This window comes from Anopheles arabiensis, chromosome 2 (assembly GCF_016920715.1).
Source record: "Anopheles arabiensis isolate DONGOLA chromosome 2, AaraD3, whole genome shotgun sequence".
Taxonomy (NCBI): Eukaryota; Metazoa; Arthropoda; class Insecta; order Diptera; family Culicidae; genus Anopheles; species Anopheles arabiensis.
Genome location: NC_053517.1, coordinates 54,463,274 through 54,482,634, shown reverse-complemented (window position 1 = coordinate 54,482,634; position 19,361 = coordinate 54,463,274). Strand labels below are relative to the sequence as shown.

Here is a 19,361-nt window from a genome sequence, read left to right as displayed (position 1 = left end):
ACGGAGCATCCCGAGGCTCGGTGGGCGCTGTCTGTCCGTGTAGTGGGGGAACGGGAGAGGGGGGGGGAGTAGAAAACTCTTGAAGGAAGCGACAGAAGGCAGGATGGCCGCATTATGTTCAAGGTTTCAGTTGGCCAAAAAATTTAAAAGAAATGAGGTCACACCGCCCGTCTCAAGTCGGGACAGCCACATCCTTGCCGCGCAGCATCCTTGCAATGCGAGCATTGCATTGCCTGCAGCCATGGCCCAACCGCTAAAGTCATGTCGTTTGCGCTGTGCTCGAGCTCGAGCAGCAGCAGTTTTATGGTCGGTAAAACGGAATGTTTTTATTACTGCTCTTTGCGCTTTGCGCTTGCAATTGCAACGCTTTCGCCGAAATGCACTGCACATGGTAAACAAAGGGCACATGCGAACAAGAAGCGATTGAAAACGAAAAGCAGAGCCGCAATAAAACAAGAAAGAAAACGGAAAGAAAAGAAAAGATCAACGACGATCGCTGAAGAGTGAACAGCAAAGAACGCCACAAGGAGGGCAAACTAAAAAATAAACTCGAAAGACGAGCGCGCTGCATTTTAAGCCAGACAGACCGGGTCGAACCCTCGAAAAATTGAGAGTGAAAATAAGATCAAGGCCAGCCAGTTCCTTCCTGCCCGCGTGCCGCACAATAACTGGGGTTTTGTGCATGCGCACAAATGCAACGCTTGCGAGGTAATGCATTTTTCGTTGCATCGAAAGATGTGGTAATTGTGTGCGCAGCAATCGACGAGGATGAGGACGAAGACGGATGACGTCGATGCGATGACGAACACGGCAACGACGACGCCTGTAATGAAGACACCGGTGCTGCGGATGAGTGCCTTTGTCCAAAAATGAGTTAAATTATGAGTCCCACCGTTTGGCGGGAGGCGCAGGGCGAAGACAAGGAAACGGTCGAGTCCCCACGTTGCGCCAATCGGTCGTCATCCACGATCCCAAACCGGTTCATCCTCCGGTGCCGGGTCGGGTTGGTGGTGACGCTGTTGCGCTGGTTGCAATTGCCGGTTTTCGGGAGGTGGATGTGGCCTCGATCTTTTGCAAAAACTGGGTGCAATAAGTGTTCTCTTCCTCCCAGGCTGGGTAATGCATGGGGAGCCGGGCATGATCATTAAATTGTTACGGCCCCGTGAGCAGTTTCACTTTTTTTCACTTCCCATTTCGGGGACAGCAGGGACGTCCATGTATGTTTGGTTGGCTGGTGTGTGTGTATTTTTTGTTTTTGGTTAAAATTTTTTGGTGTGTGTGCATGGTATTGTGTGAGGAAATGCAGTTTATTTTTGGCCATTCGGAAGGGGATGGGTGAGAAGGGGTTTGCGGAGCGATTACGGCTCTGCGATCGGTTACCAGATCGTACGTATTTGGTGCAGAACAAATTGAGGGATTTTGGCATTTTTTTTGCTGCTGCTGTTGTCTGGCTATCGTTGTTCTGAAGAACCGTTGTTTTTTGTTCTGACTGCTTCCTGGACTGTACGATGGCGAGAGTACGTAATGGTGAAAGTAAGCTTACAGTTTTGCCTCCTGCTGGACGAGGAGGGAGGACGACAACTTTTGCCACTAACTGTTTGAAAGGCAATGCTGAAATACAATTTTGGTTAGGTATCGTTTGCATATCTTAATTATATCGCCAAGTGTATATATTTAATAGAAAAAAAACCAGATACAATGCTTTCATGAGTGGTTAGGAACAAAGAGTGCAGAAAGAAGTGAGCCAGCAGGTGCAAAAGAAAGTGAGCAAAAATGCTGCAACACATGTAGGATTTTAAGATGATGAACAAACTGTCAATTAAATAGAACAAAACGCCTTATGTTTCCATCATTATGGTCCATATCTTTGTCTGGATTCAAATTAAGAAAAATCGATAGAATAAGATTAACTACGCACATGTTCATTGCACAACAATCGTACCTGGTTTGAAGCTGAGGATCTCCTCTTCGACTTTGAGTTGTATTCAGAGCAGTCAGTCCTGCGGAGTGAATGATGAGACGGTAAGGATGATATGTGATCCACCTTCAACGTTGTTTTCCTACTTACTGACGCTTATATTGTATTTTATTTCATTTTATCACACAATATCTCATTCAAAGTCACATCAATAGAGTTTTATTTTAAAGCACATTTTAGTAAGGGATTTAATTGATAGTCTAATAACTGCCACATTTGTGCATATGTTTTAATACGTTGTGTAAAAATGGTGCTCAAGTTTAACATTTTCCATGTACTTAAACGAATCCTCGAAAGCTACCATCTGCAAATGTTACAAAAGCACAGCAAAAAAAGAAGGAAATATACGATCGCGTGACTGCAATTGCACAAAATGTGCACGAAAAAATAATAATAATTTGAAGCACCTTGCATGGTGACCCCTTGCATTCGAGGACAAAGGAATGGTATTTTTTACCGCTGCGTACCCAAAAACAGATACCCGAAAAACCGTTATGGTCAATTATTTTCTCAAAAAAAGGGAACACCCCAAATTAGGTGAAATGTTCAGCGATACACAAATATGACGTTGGGGGACAAAGAATATTGAGCTGAGTGCTGTTGCAGAGTGTTTGATGCCTCTTTGTTCATATTTTACTTTATTATAAAAAAAATATTATTGCTTTATAATCCTGTAGCCTTCTTGAAATAAGTAATTGAACTTAATTTCCCACTCCCCAATTGTATGCATAATGTCTCAAGCCTATCGTATCCAGTTTGGCGAAACGTTGAAGTTTGAGCATTTCACATCTTTTTGTCGGGCTATAATTGCAGTTTGTCTGTCATCAGTATGACCGACCGGCTTATCGCTAGCGACCGGTTGATGTACGCCCTTGAACAGTGCAAATCGGCAACAACCCATCCCCAGACTGGTCGAAAAGCGGCTCCCCAGCCAGACGTCTGAAGAAGCACTCTCACTGCTCCGTCTATTTTGCGTCCGCAGCAGCAGTGGTGGTGACGCGCTTTATCGCGACCCTCGTACATATCAGCCAAACAAAGTTTCTTCACATGCAAAAAAAAGAAAAAAACAAAACACTAAAAGCAAATACGAATTGTGTTCAGATAGCGATGGCGAGACCAGAAGCGCAGAGCCACGCGGCTTGCGGCATCCCACGATGTACGCGCAACACAAACACACATACACGAAAGAGCGGCCGTCACTAACGCTAACATGTCGCCATCGTTACGATGTCCCGGACCTAGCCTAATCTGTTTTGAAGTGATGCTTTACGGGCAGGCATGGAGGACGCCTTTTGGGTTCAACGAATTAGAAACATTGAACTCGCGACCGACTAACGGGGTGCGGTCACAATACGTTAGAGCGAAGTGTGGAAAGTGGCCGCTTGAGCAATGGACCAATCGATGGCCAGTGTATCTGTGTTTTGTTTTGATCTTGTTTTCTAATTTTTGCCATCAACAGACGAAAACCAGGAGCATCAACAAAGCGTACGCGTACAATGCGGATGTTGTTTAATTTTTTACCAGCTCCACTCCAGACAAATGTTCAACAGTGTGTCCCGAGCAGGGTGAACTCAAGGCCTTCCCGCCTGTGCTTTTGCCACGTTCTGTCTGGATGTGGCTGGAGATGTGCCACTATCGTGTGCGTTTGTTTACACACGATGATCGTTCCGTCTGAGAGCGTTCGGCGTTTAATGCCCATGTGGTTAGGAATGGGGCGTACGACCCCCGGAAGCGTTGGAATAAAGAGTGCAGAAAACGAGTGTTTACGGATCCGATGGTCGCGCCACGCTCGCTTACAAAATGCTGCTCTTTGGGTGGTTTTGCTTTTGATGCTTCATTTTTTCGGAGGTGCAACCCAAAGGTGGCCTCATTAGCAGGCCAGTGGCTGTCCCTCACCGGTAAAAGGGGACAGCGCAAGTTTGCGCAATATTTGACCACTTGACGCGCTGCTCGATGATGATTGTTGTAGGCAGTTGCAGAGATAACAGACCCTCCCTCAGGGCGGATGGTCTTATCAGCCGGCGGTGTGATAGAGGGTTTCGCAAAATGTGTTTAAAAAAAAAAAAGAAAGAGACCAAGCGACACCCCATCATTTCACCATTAGCGCAGTGATAACAGAGGCATGTTGATTTAGGTCAGTTTTGTGTATTTCTGTTACGGGATATATTTTTTGCTGTTCGGCTATTGGGATCGACGAATGTAGGTCGTTTGAAAATTTGGCACAAATGTACGGTTATCTCGAGCATGTTCTAAGTGTGCGATTAACTCTAGGCAAGATCGAATTAATCCCAATGACCTTTTCAACCACAATGATGCATCCAATGTCACATGATCAATTACATATGATGGCGCTCGGTGGAGCAATAACAAACAAACGATACAAAACATGTGTAGTGTCAAACGTGCTTAGTGAGAAAGTCATGATTTTTTTGTATTGGTTAACTTATCTTCATATAGCTTCGCAAGAACCGTGATCTTGCTAGATCTGCCCTAGCTTGTCATTTACTAATTTGTTAAGGATAGTTAGTCCTGACTATAGAAATTAGTCAGATAGTTAGTCCTCGTCATGAATTTAAGCTATGAAGGTCCATTACAAATGGGTTCATTAACAATTAAAAAGAATTATTAATCCCTTGTCTCGTATGTTTTCTTGTTCACGCTAATTATGGCTCAAATTAATGTTTGATGATACAACAAAAAGAATATTTATTGGGCTAAGATTTTTTCTTTTCGGTGTATAAAAAAAACGATCTACTCGATCATGCCGATCATATTTTCAACACATTGGCTGCTTTAATTGAACCTGTTTGTAGCGGCGGCGTACGCCCGGACACTAATTTTTATTATTTTTTTCTATGTTTTCTTACGTAGGGGAAGGTAGGTAAAGACGGACACCTTAAGGAAAATGTTAAAAATTTAGGAATATATAAATACAACGACAACGGAAATGTGCATTCAATAATTTTTTTTTTCGTGCAGTTATGAAATGTTTGGGTAAGACGGACACCTGATATAGGAAAGATGGGCACCATGAAGGGTAAGAATGAGACCTGTTAAAAATGTTGGAAATTGAAGAGGTTTATAGAATTTTAACATATTTCATTGATTTTCTCGTCCTGGTACGTACATATACCAATTCTTGGCCAAATGCAACGACGGTTCTTTCAGCCGTTAATTTAGGAATTGTAAGCGCCTCTACTAACACCTCGAAGAACGCAGAATCTAAAGCATTTATTAAAATATCGGGCACTAACAGCTGAAATTCATCAGCTGACAGAACAACAGTTGAAAACTGCTCTTCAGGAAATTACTCCGCGGAAAGTCCACGACCACAGCATGTTGATAGATGAAGCCACATTTTGTCATTGAAGATTGATTACTTTATATTTGTCATCCCATAGAATCTCTCAACTATTACTGATTTCATATCAGTTCTTCCTCTTTTTGTTGATTAAACTTATCCAAGTCGAGGCAAGATATTGGGTTTCGTGAAGTGCCTCATCAGCGTCGTGTGAGTAATAGCATAATGGATGGCTGCTATTTTAACTGTGCCGTTTCTCGCATATTTCCATGCTTTCTCTAGCTTCTGGATGGTTTACATCTTCTAAATACCCTTATTTAAGACGTTTGATGAGAGTTGTACATCTTACTTACTTTCTTACTTACTTATCCAGTGCTATAAACGCTTTGCGGTCTTGGCCTGCCTCAGGAGTGCCCGAAACAGCTCACGGTCTCTTACCTTGGTCTGTCAATCCGTTATCCCAGCCTTAATGGTGGACTCCTCCACGCGATCTAGCCTCCTCAATGTGGGCTATGCACGACAGTAAGGTTTCCGTACATCTCGTACGACATAGCATTGTCCTTCCAGACGTACGGGGCCAAACATCCTTCGGAGCATCTTCCTCCTATCTATTCTCCTATCTGTTTATCACCTAAACGTAAGTTTGGATTTGTTGGTAGAGCCACTGATGTTGCCACCATCAATTTGGCCTTTGCCTCGTACATCTGCAATCTAAGGTTCTGTGCCACCTGCTCGATCCCTTGATAGGCTTCAGCTACGAAGGAGAGTCCAGAGGAGACCAATGAATTCTATATCATCAGCACATGCCAGGATCTGAAATGGGATGGGATACGAAGCCCCTCTGACGGATAATTCTGGTATTCATCTCCTATCCGGACACCAGCTCCACGTATCAACATACTACGGAAAACTAACAGAGAACACGAAACGGACTTCATGATACTGAAGCTTAGTCTACCTACCGTTATGTAAGCCCGGCACTGCAATAGATGAAGGATAACTTACCATTGCAAAAGTAGTTGAACCAGAATCACGATAGGTGGTTAATTCTTTCAAGATATTACGTACGTTTTAAATATATTTTTATTACAGTATAATAAATACTGGTTATATTCCAAATTCACATTATAAATATATTACAATAATTATTTTCTTGTTTATTATATAATTTCTCCCTTCAGTGTTTACGGTTTCTTGAAATACACTATTCATCTGTGTATGTATGCATGTGTGAGTGTGTGTCTGTGTGTGTGTGAGTGTATACGTGTGTTGGGTTTTACTTTTTTCTCCATTTTCATTTGCATTCGGTGTTTTCCGCACTAATCTCTGGCTTATTTTATCTTTAAAGAACGATTTACTTTGTTCAGTGTTACAGGCGCCTTTGCGGTCGAACCGTTTTTGGGTTGACAGGTTCGTGGTTAGTAGGCAGATCAAAATGCAGCTCTATGGATCGCTGCAGATCGACGCTGGTGTTCAAAACACACACACAAAAACCTACCACATTTTTCGGATATTGTTTTCATTCACTAAACAATATTCCTTTCGCACTAGTGGTTAGCGCTAGTGTGTTACACCTTCGTTCGATTTTCCTTACTTATGTACGTCAGCTACTCTCACTGTTGCTGCATATGATGCATCTGTACTATCTGTTTTTTTGTTCTTCTCTCTTTTTTAATAACAATCCCACAACGTTTAATATGCATTTCAACATGTTTGGTTTGATTTACTCGTGTTCCATTTTTTAGCAAAAAGCCTGCACAGTCTCTCGCACTTCTTTATACGGGGGGGAGGTTTTCCTTTTGATTTGACAGATTCTGTCCGAACTTCGAACGCACCGTGTACATGTTTGGAGCCGTTATTTGTTTGAAATTTTTAGTTTTGCGTCTTAAATATCGCTCCTTTTTTTCATTACAATTTTGGCTAATAAGAATGTATCCATTTTTTGTTGCATTGCCGGACGAAATGTTATTTTATTTTCTTTTTGTTTTTGCTTGCTTAGCAATTTTCTATATTTTTTGTTTGTTTGTTTCTTTTGTTTTCTTTACTCTCATGTCGAAACGTACACATTTTTTTGTTCAATACAAATTACATACTCTTTCGATACAGATACTTTACCCGCACACTTGCTCCAAAGATTGCGGGTTTATCTTCTTTTTTTTTAACTTTCAATATTTCTTTTACAGATGTAAGCGTACCTTCGTATCGTAAACGAAAAGGCAACGATATCTCGGATATCTTTGGCTACCTTTGCCGATATACACATATATATACGCACAGTTTTTTGTTTTGCTTTTGTTTCAAGCCTTCCATTACCCCATTTTCAACAGATCAGTATGATCGCGCCCTCCGATGAGGCGTTGATGAAATGATTTGTTCCTGCTGGAAAACTCACGGGTGTAAGTTAGATTGTAATTTTCAGTTTCTGAAACTGGATATGGAATTTTCGGAATGCTGATTCTGGAGGTGATTTTGGTCCCAAAACAGGTTTTGTTCATTTTCTCTCGGTTTACATAATGTTTGCACATGCGAATTTCTTTGAAATCCCTCTTTCTGAATGATGTACCTCAGCGGTAAAAAAAACATTTTCTAACACTTTATCATTCGTGTAGTAGTTGTTGGTGGCTGTGTTTTACTCATCGGAGCATGTTTTATCCCTTTTTTTAAAAGCAACAAAATTAAACAATCGCTGTTGGTCTCTAGTGCCCAACTGATTTTGAAACAATGCTCATGGCGGGTTAATCTTTAAGGGGTAGAGGATAATACTATAAATCATTTGCCATTTTTTTGGGTGGAAAATGTTTCCCTACGTTCAACTACATGTACAACTTTCCCGTTTCATTTCGTCAGTTAAGGATGATTTGATGGTTTGTTTGTTTGTTTGTTCAGTCTTTGTTTAATTTTTGTTTCCTTTTAAGTTTAGCTGTTAAAGATGTAGTGACAATCTTGCCAGCTGATTTTACTTGCGCTTCATCTTGCGGTTTGCCTAAACAATCGAGCCAAACGGTATTCGAACGGGATCGTGGTCACAGCAATCGATACGATCGATGCAGGTGTTTGTTGTGTTTTAGTGTAAATCGTACAACCAAAGAGTTCGAAACGAATTGAGTTTTTTAACCTGTTTGGGCTATTGTTACATGTTGCATGTTGTGATTAGAGTAAAATGGGTTTGGTAAATTGCGGGTGGCAATGGGGTTAGATTTTAGAACCGCTGTGTTGTAATTGCGGAATCCTCTATTGCAATTGTATTGATTGGGTTGGAGTTATTCTATTATTTCTGCTTGATTCTGTTTCGGCTGCTGTTTTTGCTATTTCACCGGCTGGTTGATCTTGGTTGCACGCACAGGGACGAGTAAAGCGGTAAAGTAAATGCAATCGTGAGTTGTTCGCAATTGTTGGCAATTTGCTGATGTTGATACTCTCGAAAGTGCTCATTCAGACAATATAAACCGTTTACCTTAAAATCTGCTCTTATCGCAATAATCTCTTAAGTAGAAACTTTAAATTTGCCTACCAACACCTGTTCTTAGTAAGCAAAAGGTCCTACGTTAAACTATGTTAACTTAAGTTAAAATGTACATCAAAACATATCCCAAACATAAAAATTTAAATCGACTCTACCTAAGCTCATTGTACCGTTTTCTGAATCTGAATGGATGCGAATAGACCGTTGAACATAAACTTACAATGTAACCATTGGCTTCAGTAAGGTTGAATATTTAAAGCTAATGCTTAAGTAAAGAAGTGAAAGGAGCTCATAACCGAACGCATGTCCGGGAGCTCACATTCCCCGTGAAAGATCTTCCAGTTAGAATCTAAACGCTTTGCTGTTGCTGCTACATTGGCTATCTTTCAAGCTTGTGTGTATTGTACAACTTAACCGAATAATAATAATAATAAACATAAAACTAACCTTAATGCCTTTAGCTTATATACCCCGTGTCAAACTGAAGTAGATCAACTAATGCTTACAGTATAAAATCGTATAAAATCTTGTATCCTTTCTGTTACCTTCTTGCAGAACTTAACCTTCCCGTGGCTTGAGAAAATATGATGAAACATGATGAGCCATTACTTTCGACTTGTTGTCGAAGCAGCTATCGATTCTCTTTAATAACTGGCACTACTAAACGATCTAACTTGCGTTGTGTACCTTCGCGTGTGATTGCATTTACTTTGCCTATTCGCTCGTACGCTGTTGCATGTTGAGCTGTGATCGTGGAGTTGATATTGAACCTGTTGGACTGTTAGTAAAAAAGAAGGAATAAAAACTAACTTCACCATGTACCTGTACTGGTATCGGAAAACCTAATTCTGATCCTGTTTGCATGAAGATAATTCTGTCTATCGGGTGGCTGTTGATCCTTCGTGCCATCGTTTGCTCGTTTGGTATAACCATCACTCTGTGTGTGTGTGTGCCTGTGTGTACATCGTGTATTATTAGAGATGGTTGAAGGTTTGTTTTTTTTACTTCTTCTTCTGTTTACTGCAAGATTAATTCTATTGAGTTGGTTGCTAAACCTCGCCCAGTGTTCCTTTCTTTTCTTTTCTTTCTCTGTAGTTTCAAGCGCTTTCTACCGTTTCGCGTAGAGAACGGATTGTGATGCTCGGTTGTTGGGCTGTATTTACAAGATTTGCTGCAAGAGCCTTTCAACGCCTGCTTATTGCAGACATTGCAGACAAAATGTGTTCTATGTACGGGTAAATGTGTAACACGCTTTTCAACAGATAGATTTGCTCGTTTTCAAAGCTCACCGAATGCATTTTGATGCACCGCGCACCAACATAGCGCATGTTTAGCCAATTTTAGACTTCTAATTTCTGGCTGTTGGTACCACGCTTTGTTAGAACTATGTTTCGACTCACGGATAGTTGAAGCTTTTTGTTTTCTGTTTAATTCTTGTTATTATGCTGTGTGTACCGTGGCTGGTTCCTAATCGCTTTTATCTGCTTACTTTGTATGTAGTTGGGTGTTGATTTTTATAATTATTAAAGTGTGACATTGTATTGATTATGGCTATTGCTGTGGGTGTATGTGTGTTGGTGTGTCTTATTCTGTAATGTACATTTAGATCTGTGTCCGTTTTAAATATTTTTCCTCTTCCACGTGCACCAACGAGTTTTCTTGTGCATGTTGCAAATTCCGATATTTGGGTGGATGTGTGGTGCACACGCAAATGTGTACCCAAAAAAACATTCTTTTTATATACGTCACACATCTACGAATGCCACAGAAGCATAACTTATTTGTTGGTTTACATTTTAGCAGCACGATGTTGGTAATATTTCGGAAAGACATGTTAACCAAGCTCTGCCTCTCCTGTACCACCACTCCACTGGTCAGCGTTGGGTTTTTGCAGTGCATTCAATAGAAATAACTGCAAGATTCTGTTGTTTTTTGTTTGTTTGCAAACCTGTCTTTTCCGCTGTATGTGCAGCACAAAAACGTACTACTAAATAAAATTGCGGTTCGTTTCATAAAATTTCAATAGAGATGGCAAAAAACTAAACTCGTAATTTAGGGAGAAAGTAACAGAGAACGATTAACGATATAAACACAGCAGTTGGTTAAGAAATAGGCATAATAGTATAATAGTTTGCTAACAGATTAAAGGAAATGTGTAAATGTGTAACAACAACTTAAAACTTAAGTTGAATTGATATAAAATATGTAAAATAATTCTCAATAAAAAAAAAATGCGCAAGAATAGAAACATCTGTAACACTGACGTTGACAGTACGATCCGGCATAAAACAGAACTAAAATGTTCACCATCCTACTGTAAACAGGATTTTTTTTTTCTCAAAATAAAGAACATTCCCTACGTATATGTGTTTTGGTGGTTTGCATTTCATTGCGCAGAAAGCTGCGCAAGTGCTGCTGCGGAAAGTAAACCATAGGCCCGCGCATAGTTCTACTGGAATGCATATCTTTGCACACTCATCGAATGCATTGTTCGGCACGTAGCATCATAAAGTGCCTTGATCAACCTTCGTTCGTTATAGCTTTCAAGGAATGACATATCCAAAATCATAATTAGCACACCGAATTGCAAATTCCATCTTCTTGGTTTTTGGCGAAGTTGAACGCGATGTGCCTTACAAACTGTCTCAGTTAATTGCAGTGAAACAATTGAATATGAAAAATAAAAATGCATTAACGTACTGATTTCGTTTGATTGGTTGATTGGTAGAGTGGAAAATTGAATTGGTATTTATACAAGCATAAAATGCTAAATGCCAACTGAAATAATAACCCCTCATGCGCTACTCCTCCATGCATTATGTTCTTGATATTGCTATTGCTGTATCTGCTGGTATCTGTTCTTGTTGTTGATTGCTGTTACTGTTACTGTGAGTTGAGTTGTTTTTCGTCTTGAATTTGCTTGTATGTTGTTTTTGTGTGTTTGCTTTGTGTGCTAACGGTGACTTAAGAATTTTATTTCTAAGCTGTTGTTTGCTGCTATTGTAGTTATTATACTGTGCAATGGTGGTAGTATTAGTAGTAAAATAATTCCATTGATTATTTATGTATGTATTCTGTTGCTGCGTAGTATTATTCGGCTGCTATTTTCTATTGCGTTGCTGGCGTTGCTTGTGTGTTTTTTAAAGCATTCAGCTCTTTGTTATGTGCGTATTTATATATCCTGTTCTAATTGATTGATTGACTGTTGAAAGAAAGAAAATATCGATCCTGCTTATAAAAAAAGGTGTTTCTAATGTAAAAAAGAACTTCATATGCAAATTGGATTTGGATGTCATTCGTGCAAGCCAAGAGGTTGACTGAATTAGGGTTTGAATGCTTTTAAACCTTGCCATACATGTGACTGTGGTAGATGTGCTTGAATTTTGTTCGTGTTCTTACTTCAATTTACTATTTGTTGCATTTGTTTCGTTTGCATTTGCATTTGCTGAACCCATCGGTATGAATTAATGAATTAATTTTGTGTACCATTTTGTTTTGTTTTTGTAATTATTTTCAAACTTCATTTAAATTGTTTTATGCATTTGGTTTAATGTTTTTTTGTTGTTGCTTCATTTGCTATGTTTCCTCGTTCCCTCTTTACGGCGATTTACGTACAGGAGTTATCGTTTATTTGATGGTACATGTTTCCTGTATCGAACATAATCCTACATATCACATTTAGACATTAAATAAAGTAAAATGTTACAGATTTCCGTCATTCGATACCTTTTCCAGTGGAGATATAATTTTACAGTTATGGTTTTGTTAGTCTCTGTTTTTATACGTTTTTTTTGTTGCTTTTTCAACGCATCTTCTTGTTGATACATGGTTAGATGATCGCATTGTTGCAATAAATTTAGATTTGTAAATGCATTTCTTTTGGACTGGAGAGTAAATATTCATTGGATTCAGTTGGCCATCGATGCAACACCGATCGATACACATTTTGCCATGTTGTCGCCCAAAAGTTGTATAAAAGCTTAATTTTCTACTGCCATTTTTCCATGTGAAATGAGGAAAGAAGGTATAAACATTCTCTAAACGATGTAAACAATTCGTCTCTTCGTATAACCCATCGTCCACTAAAGAAGCACAACTGGCGCACACATACATTTGATGCCGAAGAGAGATGATAACAACAAAATAACAATTTCTCATCCGAGTTAGTGGGTGTGCACGTTGTTCATGTTCTTTGTCTACTATTTACAAAAATCAAAGCTCATGATCCAAAAGGAAACAACACGTGAAGCGAATTTAACCTTACTGTTACGCGTCGGTGACTCGTCTAATGAGTCCTTCGTAAAATGTTCGCCAAGCACCATTTGTTAAGGTTTATCAAACATGCTTGCCATTAATTACGAGTCGTTGCATCCCCAATAGCTTCAATTTGGAAAATAAACGCTAAAATCTATCCAATCACAAAGTATGCAGTTTTAGTTTTGTTACAAATTCCTAATTATTTTAGCACCTCTCGGTTGTGTGTGTGAACACTGTAGTTCAGTTAGTCTGAATTTTGATTCCGATTATCGATTCTGAATGCTCGAAGCAATGTAAAATTTAATCACAATTTTGTGGCCTTCTTCACTGAACAACGTTGAAATTTAGCCCGTTTTCCGTCAGTTTTAGTCTTGCCAATATATAATGAATTTTGTCTACTTCGTGGTGTTTCCCGTGTAACCATTTACGTGTCAAACTTATTGACTCCGTAGTGCTTAAATCACAATTTTGTTGAAATTTGCTTCTCCCATGCCTTATTTTAAATCGTAGCATCATAAGTTTTGCCAATGATGGTTCGAACGTGTTGAAAACAGAAAATCGATTAAATGATCGCACGAGAAATAAAGCTCATCGATTGAATTTGGTTACAAAAATGGCTACAAATAGTTTTCAACAAACTGGAGCCTTTTTTTGACAATTCCTTCACGTGAGGATCGTTTGTTAAAAGAACGAAACAGCTTGCAGCAAGGTAGCATATCCTTGAAACCTGTTTTGGTTGTAGCCCATATGCTGGGAAATACGTGTGTGCTTTAAGCTTCTTCTTTTTTTTGGCAAACAAACCATCTCCGTAATCAAGAATCAAGTGGCACGAAATGAAATACTTTATTGTGAACATTTTGTACAGAATAAATGCACACGCAGCAAAACAACAATATTACACCGCACAAACACGAACATGTATATTTAAACAGCTATACATTCATAAGAAATTGTGCAGCCGGATAGTACCCTGGCTGGCATAATCTTTCGTCTCATTGATATTATACATGAATTGAAAGACCACAGCTTACACTATTCTTTATTTCTCTCTCTCTCTATCTCTGGCCAGAATGTCTTCACTGCAAAGCTCATAAGCGTAATTCCACATTATCGCGAAGCAGTGCGCCGGGAAATGGATCTACAAATCCACAATTTAGAGCTCTAACGTGTTCTGATGTTTATTGATAGACAAATTTTACTGTGTTATTCTTCCCATTTTTACACACACTATCATCACAATCCTTCTTTTGACCGGTTCGAGAATAATGAATTCACCTTTTGATACTGCTTGCTTCCATTGTTGTAAGGCATTGACTCTTTATAAAGTGGTAAATTTCGTTTATTCCTACTATACTAATCGCACAATCTGTACTTCAAGATTGTTTTCGCCAGGTTTTGGTTCGTGCTTGTTTGGGATGAATGAAATAGGCCAGACCGTTCAAACACTTCTAAACAGGGGATTTAAGGTAAAATTACGCATTTTGAAAGTTTGGTGAAATAACTGAAATGGTTAAAATTTTGTGATGACTAATTTATTGTTCTAGTTTACCTTTCCATACGATCGTGAATGAGAAGCAAAGTAAAAGTGAACAGTTAACCAAGAAACTCGAAACTTTTAACACTTTTCAACTAGTGCTCGGCGTTCTATATGGTACAAAGGCGCCTTGTATCAAATGTTTGCATTTGCGGTGTGTGTTTGTGTGTGTGTGTGTGTGTGTGTTCTGGCACATTTTTGGTGGTAAATACTTGGTAGTTGCATTTTTTAACATGTCTCATACGTTTGTTTGTTTGTCTGTGTTTGATTCGTTTTTTTTGTTGTTTGCCTCTATAAACAGTGGGTATTTTGTCCAAAATTGTACAACGAAATGAAAACCAATGGAAAGCACACACAAACACCGGGTGAAATTGATGCAATCTTGTTGCTTCCTTGATGGTACGTTCATTTTGCCCGTGCGGGTTTCGAGGGTTGAAATTCATTTCCAATTGTTTATCTTCCTTAGCTGAAGTGAAAAAAAAAAGATCGCGACCGTGATTGTGATTCTTTCCAGATAATGTCAGGAAATGTGTGTTCTTATTCCGGTGAGTTTATTGAGGGTAAATAAAAGACATTTTCGACATTTTCGGCAATACATACAGGGTTTGACGTATCGTGTATGTCCGACGGTTTAAACATAAAACAAACAAAAAACATAAAGTATTGTTGTGCCAACCGTCAACTTAAAACCAAACGTACATGTCTTTGTTCACTGTTGTTCGCTTAAGAGCTAATTGCTAATCGAATCGAATTTGTATGTTGATGCGTTTGCAAGTAAACTAGTTTTGTAGTGTAATGTTCTATTTCCTAGGCAGCCATTTTGTAAGTTTCCTTCGCGTGTTTCTTCCGCTTTGTTTTGCCTGTCTTGGTTTTACAAGATTATTTCATTTCGTGTGGTCTGTATTTTATGTGTGTGTGTTTGTGTGTATTTGTATTTGCTCACATGTTTACAGTTCCCTCCCCGCCTGACGGGTGAAACAGAAACCCGATCACCCATCGAATTGAGGGTTGAGGGGCGCACTGCGCTTTCTTCTTACTAAAACAGATACAACCCAACCAACAATGCTTATGTGTTCGAACGTTGCATTAGCAAAACAGCATTATTGAGGGGAGGGGATGTTTGTGGAAACAACTTAACTAAATTAAGAGTAAAAACGCATTATACAACAACACTGCATCCTTGTGCACTGCGCGCACCCCCGCCCCACCAGTTTGCGGTGGTGTGCACGACAGTGCAAATAACGTTCATTTTAATTGCTGGTGGATTTCGCCCGGCGTATTTCTTATGTTTGGATATTTCCTTCCCTTCCGGCTATACAACTATTTAACTAGTCTTACGCTACAGAGAAAAAGGAGCACTGTCGCTTCCTTCGCTCTGGCTTAACGAAACGGCTGGCCTATTATTTCAAACACGTCGCAAAACACTTTGCCGGCGCTCATAAAACCTAGGGTGTAAAATAAGTTTCATCTTCTGGGTTGCGCTGCTCATTTGCCTCAACCTGCTTACAAAGCAAAGTGTATGCTTATGCATCGTACGCGCTATAGCTAAGCTTCTATCACTAAGAAGTAAAGCAAACAGAACCTCTTGACGAAATGTACTTGCGGAATACAGAAACAAAAATGCGTTCACGTTCCTTCGGCATCCTCATTGGCGCCGAGGATGATCGATGATTGGTTGCGGCGGCAAGTTTGGGATGATCATTGTTATTATCTGTTAGTTTGGTTCATTCATACTATTCTTCTGCTGTGTGAGTGAAACTAAAGATTGAAAACAGGATAGTAATTTGTTCTTCTTTGGACATCTGTGAAACTGTTCTTTACTCCCAATTCGTCGCGATCTTGCACGATCTTTTCACCTTGGGTGTTTTCACTCTGCTTACTGGCAAATGTCTTGCTATCTGCTTGTTATTGATTTGCTGCTGCAATTGTTTGTTGCTGCTTGCTGCTGTTTTGTTTTTATATATTGTTATCCCTTTTTTTCTCAGCGGAAGCCATACATCTCTTCACTGCATTTGTTTGCCTGTTCCTGTACGGATTACATCATTTAAATTTGATTACGTTAATCCAACTCGTTGCACTGAACTGTTGTATGAAGTTGTAAGTGTAGGTTTGTGAATTATGATAAAGAAATGATGAGTGTACTATCCGATTTCGGGTGGTTCACTTATGGGTTTTTTTTGCTTATGCATTTGCATCCTGCAGTTTATACTATTGGAACCTGTGTTCTATTTAAATGCGCCTAATTTGCATCAGCGCCACTATTACATGTGTGTTAAGTGTGAGTTTGTATGTGTTTGGGTGTGTGGGCTTGATGCTGTGAATTAATTGTTTCTCGCTCTGCTTCAGCGACGGGGTTCTATTGTTTTCTATTGGCATCGAATGGTCCACCGCAGACAGGTAGCGCGGTTTTGTATTTCTGTTTTAGCTGAATGCTCATGCCATTCCTCATTTTTCCTATTTTAGTGGCTGTGGGTAGTTGGTTTTACCCGAGAGAAAAACGGGAGTACACGGCGGGAGTGTTCAGCTTTTCTTGCCCACGGGGGAACATCCGATATTTGGTATTGATATTGTTTACGAACATGTACTGTAACGTAGCATTTTCATTGTTTGTTTGTAATGGTTTGTACATTGACTTTACAGTTGTGTTTGCTTCTTATTGTTTCACTATTGTAACTATTGTAAGAACTGCGGTTTGTAATTGAATTGAATTGATTGATCGCTGCTGAGCTGCTGAGAGTTACTGTGGTAGAGTGTGGTCATTTAGAGGATCATCATCAGCTGTTTCTGTTTTTTTAGTACGACATAACGCAGCGGAGGAAATTGTGGGGATTTGGGTTGGGGGGTGTTTGAGGGTGTTGGAATGGCTTATTTTTTTGTGTATTTTCCTTCTACTATTTCTATTTTCTGTTTCTGTTCATTACGGTTATTATTACTGCTTAGTAAGAGAACTGTAACAAAATTTAAACATTAATGCACACGATCGTACGGGCTATGCTGCCGCGCCCGATCGCGGCTGTATTATTGTATGTAATATTTGTGTCGGTGTGTATGTGTGTATTGTGATGTGGAAAATGTGAACAAGAGATAAGTCAGTGCTTATCCATCAATCCTGGCTATTGTACAATAAAGATTACTGCTGCTGCTGCTGCTTCTGTAAGTAGTATGTATGTGTGTGTGTGTTGTGAGCGATAACATGGTCGGCCGAGTCTGTCGGTGCGCTTGCATCGACAGCTCCACCAAATCTCAGTAGCCGGGCTATTGTATACTAAACCGAGCATTGGTAGTAGATCGTAAGTTTGTAAGTGAGTGTGTAGTGTGTTAGAGAAAGAGAGTGAGTGAGTGAGTGATATGGTGACTATTGACTTTAACTTTTACGCAATTGTCTCTCTGTTCCCCACGGACTGTAGCAATAATAATTATAACCGTAACTGGGAGTTTGAAGTGTGTTGGTCTTCCTGTGGTATTATTAATCCATTTTACTTGACTATTGTCACCCAGCGTGCTGGGCGTTTGCGGTCGTGTATGCATGAGTGGGTGAGTAGTGGGTTGTGTAGGTGTGTAGAGTTTAGTTCTATTGCATTAGCGCTATTGTAATTTCATTGCTGTTTTCTGTAGTGGTGGTTCTTCTGTATGTCAGTTTTTTGTTTCTCTTCTATTTATATGTGTACACTGTGATACATCGCACGCACTGCTCGTGCCGGTCCATAGTTGATGGTGGCATTCGCGACATCGGCGGCGATGTATCCCAGTGCCAATCGACTGTCGGCATAGGTTAGTTTTCAGGGAAGTTTGTAGTGTTGAATGGTGATGTTTGGTGGGAGTGGTGGAGATGGTGGTACGGAGGATAGGAAGATTGGTATTTTACGATGATGTAGTTGTATTATATTTGGTGGTATTTGATGGAGGCATTATACTGCTGATGGTAGGGATGGTAGTAGTGATGCTGGTGGTGCTATTTAGTTGTTTTTGTTTCCTCTTGCTGAAATGATCTTTAGCTGTTGTATGAGTTCCATCTCAGTTTTGATGGTAGCTGTTGGTAAGATTTTTGGTACGTTTTTTTTCTTCTCTTGCTGAATAATGAATGGGCCTTCTATTGTGTGCTCGTTGCAGTCTGCTGTTTGTTACTGGGTTTCACTGTCCGTGCTACACTGTTGCTTGTGAGTGTGTTTTGCTTCTTCTGCAGATAGTTTTCTTGATGTATTATTTTGTTTCCGGTTGGTAAAACATTTGCCAAACTGTTGGAACTGTTCAAACGTGACGTTTCCTAAAGTGAACAAATATGCTTAAAATGTACGACAAACAATCGAATATTTCCTGTATTGAATGTGTGTTGCATGTGTGTTTATATGTTTAACTGTTGCCTTGCAATGTTTTGTTTTTTGTTTTTCTGTTGCAATAAGTAGTGCTGTTGCTTAAGAGCCGTGTTCTGCTTGTTGTTGTTATTTTATTGCGTAGGTTTGAAGTTTGATTCAGTGGTGGTTTCCGTGACCGAAATCCGGGTTTTTGTACGAAACTTGCTCCGAAACAAAGAAATTTGCTCGAACGTTTCTACCTATTGGTTACAGCCGCATTATCGCTGCTGCTGTGTGATACTCTCTGTTACTATTGGTCCGTTTGATAAAAAAGAAGAGGGAAGATGTTGTTTTGTGAACTTAGGACACAGTAAATTGAATAATTTGCAAACCATACAAATCATAACTAGGACACTTGGGATCCGTTTGCAATACAATGAAAAAGTAAAATGCGATTCGAAGAGTTTGTTTGTTTGTTTTTTGTCTCGCTTTTGCTATCCCATTGTTGCACATTTACGCGTATAGTATTAGCGCAT

The 19,361-nt window shown here is 39.6% G+C and overlaps 1 protein-coding gene across 13 annotated transcripts in view; it reads right to left on the bottom strand.

The window, feature by feature from the left end:
* Positions 1–6,344: 6,344 nt before the first annotated feature.
* The window catches only part of LOC120907331 (mushroom body large-type Kenyon cell-specific protein 1-like), a 112,817-nt gene continuing 99,800 nt past the window's right edge, over positions 6,345–19,361 (bottom strand). For all 13 annotated transcript variants that reach the window (XR_005740513.1, XM_040319061.1, XM_040319064.1 and 10 more), the window contains one exon: positions 6,345–19,361. This exon is cut by the window's right edge. The gene's annotated coding sequence lies outside the window, so the exon portion shown is untranslated.